Source organism: Capricornis sumatraensis, chromosome 3 (assembly GCF_032405125.1).
Source record: "Capricornis sumatraensis isolate serow.1 chromosome 3, serow.2, whole genome shotgun sequence".
Classification (NCBI taxonomy): Eukaryota; Metazoa; Chordata; class Mammalia; order Artiodactyla; family Bovidae; genus Capricornis; species Capricornis sumatraensis.
Window position 1 is genome coordinate 172120182 of NC_091071.1, and position 16273 is coordinate 172136454.

Here is a 16273-nt window from a genome sequence, read left to right on the forward strand (position 1 = left end):
TGACATTGTATATCAACTTTTCTTAAATTTTCTAAAAAAGAAGATAACCAACCAGTCTTTATCTATCATTCTTCTATCCCCCCATCCACCCACCCATCCTTCTATCTCTCTCTCTCTACCTATCTATTCAATTTAGAAAAAAAAATGGGAATAATATACATTCATAGGAACTTTTAGCTTTGAAGGGCATTTTGTAACGTCCAGATTCTTCATTTTACTGATGAAAAAGCCAGGGAGCTCGGGGAGGAAGTGACTCACCAAGAGTAGCACAGCACATTAGGGTCAGCGTGGGGATGGCACCCCCAGGTGTCCCGGCTCCCACTGCCTCTTCTGTGGCCCTGGTTACATGTAATCAGGGCAGAGCTGGTGAACCTGGGGGCGAGGTGGGGGAGTCTATCTGGTGTGTGCTCTGCCCCCTTTCTGCCCTCTTCCCTCCTCCTATTTCAGCCCATGGGATGCCCTCTGGAGTAGGTGAGTTGGCTGTTAGTGACATCTCTCTAGTGGGTTGTTTCTGGGGCATCATGGTTAGAAGAGCCACCTGCTGTTGAATATTTACCATGTGCCAGGCGCTGCACTTGGCACCCTAGGAAGGTCGTGAGCAGGAGGTCAGCCCAAGACCTCAGCGGCTAAGTGGCGCCTTTGGGAGGCCTCGCCCTGGGTCTTCTCCCGGAGTGGAAACCACCTGTGCTCCTGGGAGTCAGAGGGTCTGCACCCTCTGGCCAGCTGTGGCTTGGGCACTCTCAGATTCCTTTTCCTTACCTGTCATGAGCAGCACCCACTCTGCCTCCTTGGAGCTCTGAGCACGGTAAAGTGCCATGCGCGTGGAAGATGCTGCCACCCCATGACTTGACTCTTCTCCCAGGCACAGCAGTGCCAACCAGCTACTGTCCTGCTTCCACCTCTCTTTGTCTCCACAGGGTGAAATGTGCCCCGAGAGAGCCACCCCGGGACCAAGGCTGGGCTGAGGACTGTGGGTGCCTGGTGGGGGTTTTGATGTGTGGTCTTTGATGTGGAGGCTGGAGGATCAGGCGAGGATCCTGCTCTGCGGGGCCAGGATGGTGCCTGAGACAGTCTCATCTTTGTGAACCCTGCCTGGGGGGCATCCGCCCACAGAAACCTGTTGACTCAGAGCCGCCTCTTGTGGGGAGAAGCAGCCTTGAGGGGAAGGGGAACAATGAGCTTGTCTTGTTAAGAGCAGAGTCAGGTGGAGGACAGCGCTCTGTGATTTGGGAAGTAAACTCAGGAGGCCTGTCAATGCTTGGGAACGGAACTGGCTTCAATGCTGGCAGGGATGCAAGGCTCTGGAATGTGCGGGAAGGGCGTTGTCTCCGTGGCTGTGTGATTGAGTCCCCACCTACTTCTTTTATCCTGTGCCACCTTGTTCTTTGGCCCCTGCTCTCTGGCCCACAATGGCTATGCTTCATCTGGCCTCAGGGCCTTTGCACATGCAGATCTCTGCCCTGAGATTTGAAATGTTCAAATATGCAGAAAATTACAGAACATGATTAAGCAGATAAACTGCATAACCGTTTCTGAACTGATGTTAATATTTTGACACTTTTGCTTCAGAACTCTCTTTTTTTAATTGTAATAAAACCACATATCATTACTTTTGTCTTAACCATTTTGAACTGTACAGTTCAGTAGTATATTTACATTACTGAACAATCGATCAATTGCTAGAACTTTTTCATCTTATAAAATTGAAACACTGTAGCCACTAAACACTAAAGAAGGATTTACCTGGCAGTCCAGGGGTTAAGACTCTGTGCTCCCAAGGCAGGGGGCACAGGTTCAGTCCCTGGTCAGGGAAGATCCTGCATGCCGCATGGTGTACCCAAAAAGAAAACACCGGTGAAGAATATGGGACAGTTCACCAGCTTGTGTATCATCCTTGCATGGGGGGCCAAGTCCATCTTCTCTATACCATTCTAATTTTAGTCTGTGCTATAGCCAGCACAAAGCACTTGCTTTGTTTTCTTTTTTGTTTTTACACTTGTGTGTGTGTGTGTGTGTGGGTGTGGGTGTGTAGGGGGTGGCCCTGCTGCATGACTTTTGGGATCTTAGTTCTCTGACCAAGGATTGAGCCTGGGCTCACGGCAGTGAAAGCACTGTGTCCTAACCACTGGCCTGCCAAGCAGTTCCCAGAGCACTCGTTTTGTTTTCATTTATGCGTTCATTTGCAGTTGCCCTGAGTCTCTGCTGCTGCGCACAGGGTTTCTCTCGTTGCGGCGAGGGGCTACTCTCTAGCTGTGGTGTGCGGGCTTCCCGCTGCAGGCGCCTCTCTGGTGGTGGTGTAACAGGCAGCGGGCATGCAGGCTCCAGTGACTGCAGCTCGAGGGCCCAGCTGCTCCGCGGCACGTGGGCAGCTAGTCGGTGACAGTTTCTCAGACTCCTCGTTTAGGATGACCTTGACTGTCTTGAGGAGTATTCATTGGTTAGGCGTTTTGTAGAATGTCCCTCATGTAGGGATTCTCTGATTTTTTTTCCCCATGCCTACACTGGGGTTATGGAGGAAGACCACAGAGATGAAGTTACTTTCTTGTCACTTCACTTGGAGGGGGGAGTCACAGGTTATCAACATGACTTCTCACCATAACATTCCCTTGACCCTTAGGTTAAGGCCGTGTTTCCAAATTTCTCCACTGTAAAGCTGCTCCCTCTGACCCCTTTCAATATTCTGTTCTTTGGAAGGAAGTTGTGATGTGTAGCTCACACTTAAGGACAGGGGAGTTGAGCTCCACCTCTTTGGGATGAGTGAGCATCTACATAAATTCTTTGGCATTTTTGTTCGTGGGAGATGCATCTCTTCTCCCCGTTTATTAATTTTCAATCCAATCACCTATTGGTATCAGTATGGACACATGGATACTAATTTCATACTATGAGTTATAACCAAACATTTATAGGGACTTTTATTCTTATAGGATCAGAAGAAGATGAGGTTCAGGGAAGGAAGCTAGTAGTTTTTTAATTTTTTTCTTTTAAATGAAGGCGAAATTCACGTAATATAAAAGTAACCATTGAAAAGTGAACAATTTGGTGGCATTTAGTTCATTTGCAATGTTATGCAAGCATCGCTTCTGCCTAGTTCCACAGCATTTTCACCGTCCCCCCAAGGAAATCTCATGCCTATTAAGCAGTCACTCTTCAGTCCCCTTCCTTCTATGCCCGGGCAACCACCAGTCTGTTTTCAGTCTCTATGGGTTTGCCTATTCTGGACTTCTCACATAAATGGAAGCATATAAATTGTGGCCTTTAGTGTCTTTTCACTTAGTATAGTGTGTTTGTAGTTCCCCATGCTACAACGTGCTTCATTGCCTTTTACAACGGGACAATATGCCTTTGTATGCACCACAATTTGCCTACCCATTCATTCTTTGCTGGACATCAGGTTGTTTTCCATATGTCCTTTGGCTCTTGTGAATAACACTGCTATAAACATGCATATACGTGTATTTGCTTGCAGTTCTTTTGGATGGAATAGATGGATCCTTTTGAGGAACTGCCAAACTGTTTTCCAAAATGGCTGTGCCATTTTATTGATACATTCCCACCAGCGTTGCAGAGCCTGGTGGGCTGCTGTCTATGGGTTTGCACAGAGTCAGACACGACTGAAGTGACTTAACACCAGCAGTGGGTGTGAAGTGGTATCTCAGTGTGGTTTTGGGTTGCACTTCCCTAATGATTTGTGGCATCTCACTCCAGTACTCTTGCCTGGAAAATCTCATGGATGGAGGAGCCTGGTGGGCTGCAGTCCATGGGGTCTCTAGGAGTTGGACACGACTGAGCGACTTCATTTTCACTTTTCACTTTCATGCATTGGGGAAGGAAATGGCAACCCACTCCAGTATTCTTGCCTGGAGAATCCCAGGGATGGGGGAGCCTGGTGGGCTGCCGTCTATGGGGTCACACAGAGTCGAACACGACTGAAGCGACTTAGCAGCAGCAGCAGCAGCAATGATTTGTGATGTTGAGCATCTTGTTGTGTGCTTATTGGCCATTTGTATATCTTCTTCATCTTTTTTTCCTCCAGGGAAGTGTGAGAAGTTTAAAATAGACCTTTATTTATTCACTTATTTCAGCTTTGTTGAGGTATAACTGACATATATGATTGTGAGGTATTAGAAGTGTACATCATAGTGATTTGATACACATATAAATTGTGAAGGAATTTCTTCCCATCTAGGTAATTAATCCACCCATCACCTTATTTCTTTATTTTTGGTGGAAACAGTTAATATCTACTCTCTGCGCAAATTTCAATTTATACAGCACAGTGTTATATACTAGAGTTACAATGTTGACATCAGATCTTCAAAACTTGTTCATTCATTGAAAGTGAAAGTGAAAGTGAAGTCACTCAGTCGTGTCCGACTCTTTGCGACCCCATGGACTGTAGCCTATCAGGCTCCTCTGTCCATGGGATTTTCCAGGCAAGAGTGCTGGAGTGGATTGCCATTTCCTTCTCCAGGGGAACTTCCCGACCCAGGAATCGAACCCGGGTCTCCCGCATTGCAGGCAGACGCTTTACTGTCTGAGCCACCAGGGAAGCACTTGTTCATTCATTAGTATGGTCTAATTTTCAGACTCCTCTCAAGTTTGCCCAGTTGTCCCAACAATATCTTTTATAGTAAAGGATGCAACTCAGAATCATTTAGTTATCCTGATTCCGCCCCCCCCCCCCCCCCCGCCCCGGTCTGGAACAATTTCCCAGTCTTTCCCTAATTTTCAGGGATCTTGACACTTGAAGATTGCAGGTCAGTTACATTGCAGGCCACATCTAAGGTTGACTTTGTCTGGTGTTTCTTCAAGATTAGACACAGGTTTTGCATCTTCAACAGGAGTCTCACAGCAGTGCTGCTGGGGCTGCTCGCCACGCGTCCTCTCAGGTGGTGTGATCTCCTTTTTTCCCCATCACCACTGAAGTTCTCTTTGAGACCTTGATTCAGGCGGTGTCTGGCACTTCCCCACTGTCGAGTTATTCTTTTTCTCCTTGTAGTTAATATGAATTTTAGGAGGGAGGAAACTTTAAATATCCTGATTTTTATCAAACTCAATTTATTCACTTATTAATGTATATTACTATTTCCTATTTTATTTGCTGGGTCATAATCTGTTTTTACTTTTTAATAGACTTTAATAGCCAGTGCAGGAGATATAGGAGATGAGGGTTTGATTCTTGGGTCGGGAAAATCCCCTGGAGAAGGGAATGGCAACCCACTCCAGTATTCTTGCCTGGGAAATCCCATAGACAGAGGAGCCTGGTGGGCTACAGTCCATGGGGTTGCAAAGAGTCAAACACGACTGACTGACTGAGCAGGCATGCATTTTTAGAGCACTTTTAAGTTCACGGCAAAACTGAGTGGCAAGTAGAGATTTCCTATATGCCTCCTGTTCCCACATACAGCCTTTCCGACTATTAACACCTTGCACCACAGTGGTGCATTTGTTATAGCTGATGAATCTATACCAACATTATTATTACCCAAAGTCCATAGTTTACATTGAGATTCATTATTGGTGTTGTGAAGTCTACAGTTTCAACAAAGGTAGAGTAACATATACCCACTACTGTAGTATCATACAGACAGAATATCACTATCCTAAATATTTTCTGTGTTAAACCTATGTATCCCTCTCTCCCTGCTAAGCCTTGGAAACCACTGATCCTTTTACTCTCTATAAAGTTTTGCCTTTTCCATAATATCATATATTTGGTATCATACAGGATGAAGCCTTCTCAGATTGGCTTCTTTCAGTTAGTAATATTAACGTAAGTTTTCTCCACGTCTTTTCAGGGGTTGATCATTTTTGTTAGTGCTGAGTGATAGTCCATTGTCTAGGTGTCCCACAGTTTATTGAACCTTTCTCTTACCAAAGAACATCTTGGCTGCTTCCAAGTGTGCACAATTGTGCGTAAAGCTGCTATAAACTTCTCTGTTCAGGTTTTTCGTGAATATAAGTTTTCAGTTCATTTGAGTAAGTACAAAGGAGTGTGATTACTGAATTGTATGGTAAGAGTCTGTTTAGTTTTGTAAGAAATTGCCAAACTGTCTTCCTAAGTGGCTGCACCATTTTGTATTCCTACCAGCAATGAATGGGGGTTCCTATAGCGCCACATTCTTGCCAGTATTTGGTGGTGTTAGTATTTCAGGTTCTGGCCATTTGAATAGGTGTGTAGTGGTACCTTGTTGTTTTAATTTGCATTTCTCTGTTGGCATATGATGTTGAGCAGTTTTTCATGTGCTTATTTGCCATAGATAAATCTTCTTTGGTAAGGTAATTTCTTTAGGTCTTTTGTCCATTTTTAAATTGTTTTTTAAAATTGTTTTCTTATTTGTGGGTTTCAGGAATTCTTTGTATATTTTGAATAACAGTCCTTTATCAGATGTGTCTTTTGCAAATACCTTCTCCCAATATGTGGCTAGTCTTACTCTTTTGATAGTCTTTTCCACAGCAGAAGTTTTTAATTTTAATGAGTTTCAGTTTGTCAGTTATTTCTTTCATGGAACGTGCCATGACAAGGTCAATATTTTCTTCTATGTTATCTTCTAGGAATTTTATAGTTTTGAATTTTACATTTAAGTCTATGACACATTTTGAGTTAATTTTTTTATAAAGAGCATAACGTTTAGGTCTAGATTAATTTTTTTGCAGGTGGATGATCAGTTGTTCCACCACTGTTTGTTGGAAAGACTTTGCTCCATCAAACTGTCTCTGTTCCTTTGTCAACTTGACTATGTTTGCATGCTGCTAAGTCACTTTAGTCATGTATGACTCTTTGTAATCCTATGGACTATCGCCCACCAGGCTCCTATATCCACATAATTTTCCAGGCAACAGTACTGGAGTGGGTTGCCATTTCCTTCCAGAGGATCTCCCTGACCCAGGGATCGAACCCGGGTCTTCTGCATTGGCAGGCGGCTTCTTTACCACTAGCACCACCGGGGAAGCCCCATGACTATGCTTTAGTTTTAGTTTAGCTTAGTTGCTCAGTCGTGTCCGACTCTTTGCGACCCCACAGACTGTAGGCTACCAGGCTTCTCCATCCTTGGGATTTTCCAGGCAAGCGTACTGGAGTGGGTTGCCATTTCCTTCTCCAGAGGATCTTCCCGACCCAGGGATCAAACCCGGGTCTCCCATATTGTAGGCAGACGCTGTACTGTCTGAGCCACCAGGGAAGTCTTATGGGGGGTTATCTCCGGGCTCTGTATTCTGTTCCATGGACCTATTTGTCTATTCTTTTGCCAGGATCACTTTGTGTCTTGACTAATGTTGTTTTCTAGAAAGTCTTGAGGTCTGGGGGTGTCAGTCCTCCAGCTTTGTTCTCCTTCAATATTATGTTGGCTATTTTGAGTCTTTCACATTTCACATAAACTTTAGGATCACTTTGTCAATATCTTCAAAATAACTTGCTAGGATTTGGGGATTACATTGACTCTGTAGATCAAGTTGGGAAAAATTGGTATCTTGACAATATTGAGTCTTACTACCCATGAACAAATAATATCTATTTAGTTCTTTGATGCCTTTCATCAGAGCTTTGTGGTTTTCTTTGCATAGATACTGTTTATATTTTGGTATATTTAACCTATTTCATTTTGGGGAATGGTGCTAATGTCAATGGTATATTGCTTTTATTCATTTATTTTTCTCTTTTCTTGGCCGTGCTGTGCAGCACGTGAATCCTAGTTCCTTAGCCAGAGATCGAATCTGTGAAACCTATAGTGAAAGTTTGGAGTCTTAACCACTGGAATGCCAGGTAAGTCTTGTATATTGCTTTTCATTTCAAATTTCACTTATTCATTGTTGGTATATGAGAAAGTGATTGAGTTTAGGATATTAACCTTATGTCCTACATTTTTTATAATTGCTTATTTGTTCCAGGAGTTTTTTGTTTAAGACACATTTTTAGGGCATTTTCACATTTACAATAAAATTAAAAGAAAGGTACAGAGATCTCCTATATACACCCTGCCCCCACACATGGCTTCTCCCACTATCAACATCACTCACTGTAATGGCCCATTTTTTTAGCCTAAGATAAACCTAATTGACATAATAATTACCCATGGTTCAAAGTTTGCTTTAGGATTCACTCTTGGTGTTGTTTATTCTGTGGATTAGGACAAAGGTATAATATTTCTGCTTTACTGACTATGCCAAAGCCTTTGACTGTGTGGATCACAATAAACTGTGGAAAATTCTGAAAGAGATGGGAATACCAGACCACCTGACCTGTCTCTTGAGAAACCTGTATGCAGGTCAGGAAGAAACAGTTAGAACTGGATATGGAAAAACAGACTGGTTCCAAACAGGAAAAGGAGTACGTCAAGGCTGTATATTGTCACCCTGCTTATTTAACTTATATGCAGAGTACATCATGAGAAACGCTGGGCTGGAAGAAGCACAAGCTGGAAGCAAGATTTCCGGGAGAAATATCAGATATGCAGATGACACCACCCTTATGGCAGAAAGTGAAAAGGAGCTAAAAAGCCTCTTGATGAAAGTGAAAGAGGAGAGTGAAAAAGTTGGCTTAAAGCTCAACATTCAGAAAATGAAGATCATGGCATCTGGTCCCATGACTTCATGGGAAATAGATGGGGAAACAGTGGAAACAGTGTCAGACTTTATGTTTTTGGGCTCCGAAATCACTGCAGATGGTGATTGCAGCTATGAAATTAAAAGATGCTTACTCCTTGAAAGGAAAGTTATGACCAACCTAGATAGCATATTCAAAACCAGAGACATTATTTTGCCAGCAAAGGTCCGTCAAGGCAAAGCTATGGTTTTTCCAGTGGTCATGTATGGATGTGAGAGTTGGACTGTGAAGAAAGCTGAGAGCCGAAGAATTGATGCTTTTGAACTGTGGTGTTGGAGAAGACTCTTGAGAGTCCCTCGGACTGCAAGGAGATCCAACTAGTCCATTCTGAAGGAGATCAGTCCTAGGTGTTCTTTGGAAGGAATGATGCTAAAGCTGAAACTCCAGTACTTTGGCCACCTCATGCGAAGAGTTGACTCATTGGAAAAGACTCTGATGCTGGAAGGGATTGGGGGCAAGAGGAGAAGGAGATGACAGAGGATGAGATGGCTGGATGGCACCACTGACTCGACGGATGTGAGTTTGAGTGAACTCCGGGAGCTGGTGATGGACAGGGAGGCCTCGCGTGCTGCAGTTCATGGGGTCACAAAGAATCGGACACGACTGAGTGACTGAACTGAACTGAACTGATAATGGTATATATCCATTACTATAGTAGCATATAAAATATTTTCACTGCCTTGAAACCCTCATGCTCTGCCTATTCATCTGCTTCCCATTACCTCCTAAAAAAAAACGTTGATTTAAAAAAAAAATTTCTCCATTCTTTTGCCTTTTCCATGATGTCCTGTAATTGGAATTGCACAGTATGTAGCCTTCTCAGATTGACCTCTTTCACTTCATGATATGCATTTAAGGTGCCTCCATGTCTTTTCATGACTTGATGGTTCACTTCTTTTCAGTGCCAAATAATATTCCATTGTCTGGATGTACCACAGTCTATTTATCCTACTGAAGGACATCTTCTTAGCTTCCAGGTTTTGGCAATTATAAATAGAGCTGCATTTCCAGGCATAGGTACAGAAGAGATCTAAGAGAGGAGCCTTGGGGGCACTTAAGAGTTGGGATAGGAGTCAGCAAAGTAGCCTGAGTACATCAGTTGCCTCATCTGTAAAATGGGTATAATACTTCTCTTGTGGTATCATTAAGAACTGAGTTGATACTTGTTAATGACTCTAATGGGTAAGTTAACATCGGCCTTTCCATTCCCCCTGTCTGCAACGTGACCTCCATACTTTTTGTTGCTCCCAGACTCTCCTATCTCTCTTACTTCCTTTTAGTATCTTTTTCACTTTTCCTCATCTCTGCCTCCAAACACACTTAAGGAAGGGACCATGTGATCCCTCTCCCCTCCTTTCAGCGGGGACCACCCCGCTCAATGAACTCCTCCCTGTCACCTACCACCCAGTTTAAGAAAAATAACTTTACCATTATTTTTAAAGTCCATTGTATGCCACACTCTCAATCTTACCCCCTCACCTCATTCCTCAGAAGTATTTTTAACAAGATGAATTTGTTCTGAAGAATGAATATTGTCTACTTTTCACATTTTTAAGCCTTATAAAAATGGAACCTTGTATTCTTCTGCAACTTGCTTTCAGTATTCTAGAAATGTTAACATACCATTTACATAACCAAATACTAAAATTAATTACCATTATTTTTTCACCCAAATGCAAGCTAGAACTCCATTACCATGCTTCAATTCTATTGTTATCACAATTATCTTAATTTTACTTTGGTTTTTAAATCTTGCATGGTATTAACAGTTTGGTCAATCTATATTGCTTAGAAATACTCACATATTCACCATCTTCCTTGCTTTCCATTCCTTCTCGCTTTTCTAAGCTTCCATCTAGTATTCATTTCCCCCTGAGTGAAGAAATCCTGTATCATTTAAAAAAGTAAGGATCTGTTTATGGCAAACCTGTTTGGTTTTCATTTGTTTAAAAATGTCTTTATTTTGGTCTCATTTTTGAAGGTACTTTCTCTAGATATAAAATTCTAGTTACCTTTTTTTTCAATACATTGAAGACATTCAATACATTGAAGAAAGTGAAAGTTGCTCAGTTGTGTCTGACTCTTTGTGACCTCATGGACTATACAGTCCCTGGAATTCTCCAGGTCAGAATACTGGAGTGGGTAGCATTCCCTTCTCCAGGAGATCTTCCCAACCCAGGGATTGAATTCAGCTCTCCTGCATTGCAGGCAGATTCTCTACCAGCTGAGTCATCAGGAAAGCCCAGGAATACTGGAGTGGGTAGCATTCCCTTCTCCAGCAGATCTTCCCCACCCAGGAGTTGAACCAGGGTGTCCTGCATTGCAGGTGGATTCTTTACCAGATCAGCTACCAGAGAATTGAAGACATTACTCCACTGAGTACTGGCATCTCTTGTTGCTGTTGAGAAGTCAGCTGTCAGTCTAATTGTCATTGACTTGGAGGCCGTCCGTCTTATCTCTCTGGCTGCTTTTTGGAACTTCTCTTTGGTGTTTTGCAGTTTCATTATAATGTGTTCAGGTGTTAGAGTTTCCAAATAATAATAATGATACAGGATGCCCAGTTAAATTAAAATTTTAGATAAACAATTATATTTTTAGTATAATATGTTTCAAATATTGCATGGGACATGATTTTACTAGAAAAAATTCGTTATCTGAAATTCATACTTAACTAGGAAACTTGTAGTTTTATTTGCTCAACCTGGTAACATTATTGGGTGTTCATTTCTTTATTTACCCTGCTTCGTCTTTTTTAGATTCTTAAATCTATGCCTATTTACCTTCATTAGTTACAGATATTTCTCAGAGATGCTAGTTGACTCAACAGTCATTATCTCTTCAAATATTGTCTCTGCCATATTCTTTCTCCTCCCTCCTTCTGTAACTATGACTAGATATATGTTACAAATTTTCATACTATGCTCCCTGTATCTTAACCTCTCTTTGATATTTTCTACTTCTATGCTTTCTGTTTTAGTCTTCTTCAGTTGATTCAGTTAATTCACCGTTACAGTCATTTACTGAGTTTTAAATTTCAGTCTTCATGTTTTTCATTTTTAAAAGTTCCTTTTTTAAGTCCATGAAGTCATTTTTATAGACACTCAGTTGTTACTTATATTTTCAAATGCCCTTTTAAAATATCATTAAATATGTGAAAACTATTTTAAGTGGCATGTCTGATAATCCTAGCGTTTGAAGTCTTTGTGGGTCTGAGTCTACTACCTGTTGTTTCTGCTGACTCTTGTTCTGGATGCCTGGTTTCCTTGTGTGTTTTGTGATTGTGGCCATGAGCTCATATATCAGAATTTTACCTTTGGGTAATTTTTGAGACTGTGTTGGAGGTCGATTTCTACAAGGGATGTGCATTAACTTCTGCCAGGAGCCTGTGGTTATTACCGGCTTGAGACCACTTTAAACTAAACTCTTGGCTTGGTATTTTTGGACCACCCAAGTAGCGTGAATTTAGGCTGCAAAGCCTCTTATTAGGCTTGGCTTGTAGTTACAAATTCTGAGACAGACTTTTCTCCCTGCTTCCACTCATTGCCAGAGTTCAGTATAAGCAATTTGCCTGTAGTCCTCAGAGAGTAGAGGGCAGGGTGGTTTTGGACTAGTCCACCTTGACACCAGTGTATAATTCTTTGGGCTTTATGCTGAGGGCTTTTTCCCTTCGAGTTCTCACTTTGGGTGGGCTCTGAGTTTTGTCTCCCATCTGTACCCCATGTAGCTTTGGAGTGACATTAACCTCTCTGGGTTCCACTGTTCACTTGATTTTTGGTTCTGATAGGCAACAACTTCTGGAGACTTAGTTGATGCAGTTATTTTTTTTCCTAGCTGGCAAGTTTGGTTAGTTTTGGTTGGAGAGTCTAAAGAGTGTTTTAGTGCAGCATCCTGCTGGAAACACGAGACCCTCATTTCCCCTGTTGGCAATTTTTTAGTGAAAACCTGTGAAATTAGCTTCTGGGTGGTTTTCTCTTCTAATATGATATTGCTTTCGGACACACAAGCAGAAGACACGGTCAGATCTGGTAATCACTTTATTGAACCTTTAACGTGGGCTAGCATGTTTATTCGTTCATTTACTCATCATTTTTAAAAGCCTCTATTAAAGGAGAGGCTTTTTGTTAGGTCCTGGGGATTCAGGTGGAGAGGGCAGACTCCACCCCTGCCTACTCTCATGAGGCTCACAGTTCAGTAACTTGAACTTACAGTACTGTGCTAAGCACTTTGTTGTTTAAATTATTTATTTATTTATGTGGCTGTACATGGTCTTAGCTGTGGCATGCGAACTCTTCGGTACAGCATTCAAGGTCTTAGTTGAGGCTTCCACGATCTAGTTCTCTGACCATGGAGAGAACTCGGGTGCCCTATATTGGGAGTGTGGAGTCCTAGCCACTGGACCACTGGGGAAGTCCTTATATACATTATTTAATTTAATCCTCATCACAACCCTGTGCGTTATAAACAATTATTTTATAGATTAGGAAAAGAAGGCAGAGAAAAATTACATAAATTTGTAATACGTAACTACAAAATTACACAGTCACATAAGTTGCAAAGTCAGACAGCTAGTAAGAAGGGGATCAGGTCGATCTGGCTACAAAGCCTTTGTCTTTAACATTATGCTCTTTGTTATGCCAAGAGAGGGCACTGCTGGGTATGCCAGGAAGAGAGGGCACTTTCTTTGGCACAGGTGTGGAGGGATATGTGAGTAGAAGCCCTTGTTAGTTTTCTTAGGAATAATATGTGTGACAGTTTAGGTTAACTCCTGATCAGAGCTTAGGTTTCTGAGGTACAGGGCTGAGCAGATGAAGCCTCTTTCTCGGGACCTCCGCAGTCATTTGCATCACTTGTATCATCTGTTGTTGGATGTGGAAAGCAACCAGGAAGAAGGAATTGGTAGCATCCAGAGAGGGATCTGGAGGTTGTGATGCTGCTGTTGCCACTCACTTCTGGAACATGCACCCTGCATAGCAATAGTGTTGGAAGCCACGTCTGTCCTTGATGTGAGGCTAGCTGGTTCCCTGGATGTGAACACCTGCGTTTCCTTGCTTGTTAGACTGTCAGACTTCCTGAGGGTCAAGCCTGGGTAACTCGCACCCCTGTACCTCCTGCAGCATCCAGAGTAATAGTAGCTGAATGCACAAATAAAAGGAAATAAACTCCTCTGCCCTTAGTAATTCTGTTGAAAAGTTTTTAAAAGTAAGTAAAAAGCAAGGGAGAGAGGGAAAGCTACAACCAATTAAATGCAGAGTTCCAAAGAATAGCTAGAGGAGACAAGAAGGCCTTCTTCCATGAACAGCGCTGAATAATAGAAGGAAACAACAAAAGGGAAATACTAGAGACCTCTTCAGGAAAATTGGAAACATCAAGGGAACATTTCGCCCAAAGACGGGCACAATAAAGGATAAAAATGGTAGAGACCTAGTAGAGGCTGCAGAGATCGAGATGAGATGGAAAGAATACATGGAAGAGCTGTATAAAAAAGATCTTAATGAACAGGATTACTACGATGCAGTGGTTAGTCATCCAGAGCCAGACATTCCGGAGTGTGAAGTCAAGTGGGCCTTAAGAAGCGCTGCTGTTAATAAAGCTAGTGGATGCGATGAAATTCTAGCAGGACTATTCAAATATGGATGATGCCACCAAGGTGTTGCATTCATTATGTCAGCAAATTTGGAAGACCCAGCAGTGACCACAGGGCTAGAAAAGGTCAATCCTTATCCCAATTCCAAAGAAGGGTAGTACCAAGAAATGTGCTAACCATCGGACAGTTGCACTCATCTCCCACGCTAGTAAGGTCATGCTTAAAATCTTGCTTGCTAGGCTTCAGCATTATGCAAACCAAGAACTTCCAGACGTCTAAGCTGGGTTTAGAAACAGAAGAGGAACTAGAGATCAAATTGGCAACATTCATTGGATTATAAAGAAAACAAGGGAGTTTCAGAAAAACATCTATCTCTGTTTCATCAGCTATGCTAAAGCCTTTGACTGTGTGGATCATGACAAACTGTGGAAAACTCTTAGAGAAACAGGAATACCAGACCATCTTACCTGTCTCCTGAGAAACCTGTATGTGGGTCAAGAAGCAACAGTTGGAACTCTGTATGGAACAACTGATTGGCTCAAAATCAAGAAAGGAGTACGACAGGGCTGTCTGCTGTCACACTGCTTGTTTAACCTTTACGCTGAGCACATCATGAGAAATGCCGGGATGGATGAATTACAAGCTGGAATCAAGATTGGCAGGAGAAATATCAACAACCTCAGATATGTGATTGATACTACTTTAATGGTAGAAAGTGAAGAGAAACTAAAGAGCCTCTTGATGAGGGTGAAAGAGGAAAGTGAAACAGTCGCTTAAGACTAAATATGAAAAAAACTAAGATCTTGGCGTCCGGCCATTTGCCATTACTACATGGCAAATAGATGGGGAATATGTGGAAGTAGTGACAGATTTCCTCTTCTTAGGCTCCAGAATCACTGCAGATGGTGACTGCAGCCATGGAATCAGGAGACAATTGCTTCTTAGCAAGAAAGTGATGACAAACCTAGACAGTGTGTTGAAAAGCAGAGACATTACTCTGCTGACAAGGGTCTGTATAGTCAAGGCTATGGTCTTCCCAGTGGTCACATGCGGTTATAAAAGATGGACGGTAAAGAAGGCAGAGCACCAAAGAACTGATGCCTTTGAACTGTGGTGCTGGAGAAGACACCTGAAAGTCCCTTGGACAGCAAAGAGATCAAACCAGTCAATCTTAAGGGAGATCAGTCCTGAATATTCACTAGAGGGACTGATGCTGAGGCTGAAGCTCCTGTATTTTGGTCATCTGATGCGAGCAGATGAGTCATTGGACAAGTCCTTGATGCTGGGAAAGATTGAGGGCAGAAGGAGAAGAGGGCATCAGAGATGGCTGGATGGCATCACTGATGCAATGGACATGAACTTGGGCAAACTCCGGGAGATGGTGAGGGACAGGGAGGCCTGGCATGCTGAAGTCATTGGGTCACAAAGAATCAGACATGACTGGGAGTCTGAACAACAACTTTCCTATGTTGTATATAATGTAAAAATAGTTAAAATAGCATACAGATAGTATTTCTATGGGTTTTGAATGTTCATGGTAGAAATTTCATAAATATTAGAAATATAATGATGAGAAGACCTTCTTCTGCAGTTCCCCCAACCTCTCCCCACCCCCATCATCCCATACTCCAGGAAAGCTGGTGCTAATGTTTTGGCGGATTGAATTACAGTCTTTTTGAGGCAGGCCTGGGACCTGGGACCCTTTAGAGCAAAGCTTACACCTGGACATACCTTTCCTGGAGCTACAAAATACAAAGAAACAATATGGAACTAAAAATATAGCGGCATGCATGCCCAGTTAGGGAAAATTCTGGACCAAAAGATACAGAGACAAAAAAACACCCAACTACCATTTCTGAAGAGCAAAGAAACTGGGTATTAGGAGCAAAGCAGGGTACTGCGCATGTCCCCACTGCAAAGGAGCAGGCAGACCGCCGAAGCCACTCCTGTAGTCCCACCGCTGGACAATACCCCTGTCCTGAGCCCATACGAGGAGCGAGCAAATCCAGCTCCCACCCCCACTGCCTGGGAGCCAGCAGAGGAACAGGTTACTTGTTTTCACTCCCTGCAGCTGGAGAAGGTGA

The 16273-nt window shown here is 42.7% G+C and overlaps 1 non-coding gene across 1 annotated transcript; it reads right to left on the reverse strand.

Moving 5' to 3' along the window:
* Positions 1 to 1857: 1857 nt before the first annotated feature.
* LOC138077283 (U6 spliceosomal RNA) lies at positions 1858 to 1965 on the reverse strand. The gene has a single exon (XR_011144735.1). It is a non-coding gene; the product is annotated as a U6 spliceosomal RNA (small nuclear RNA).
* Between the last annotated feature and the right edge of the window lie 14308 nt (positions 1966 to 16273).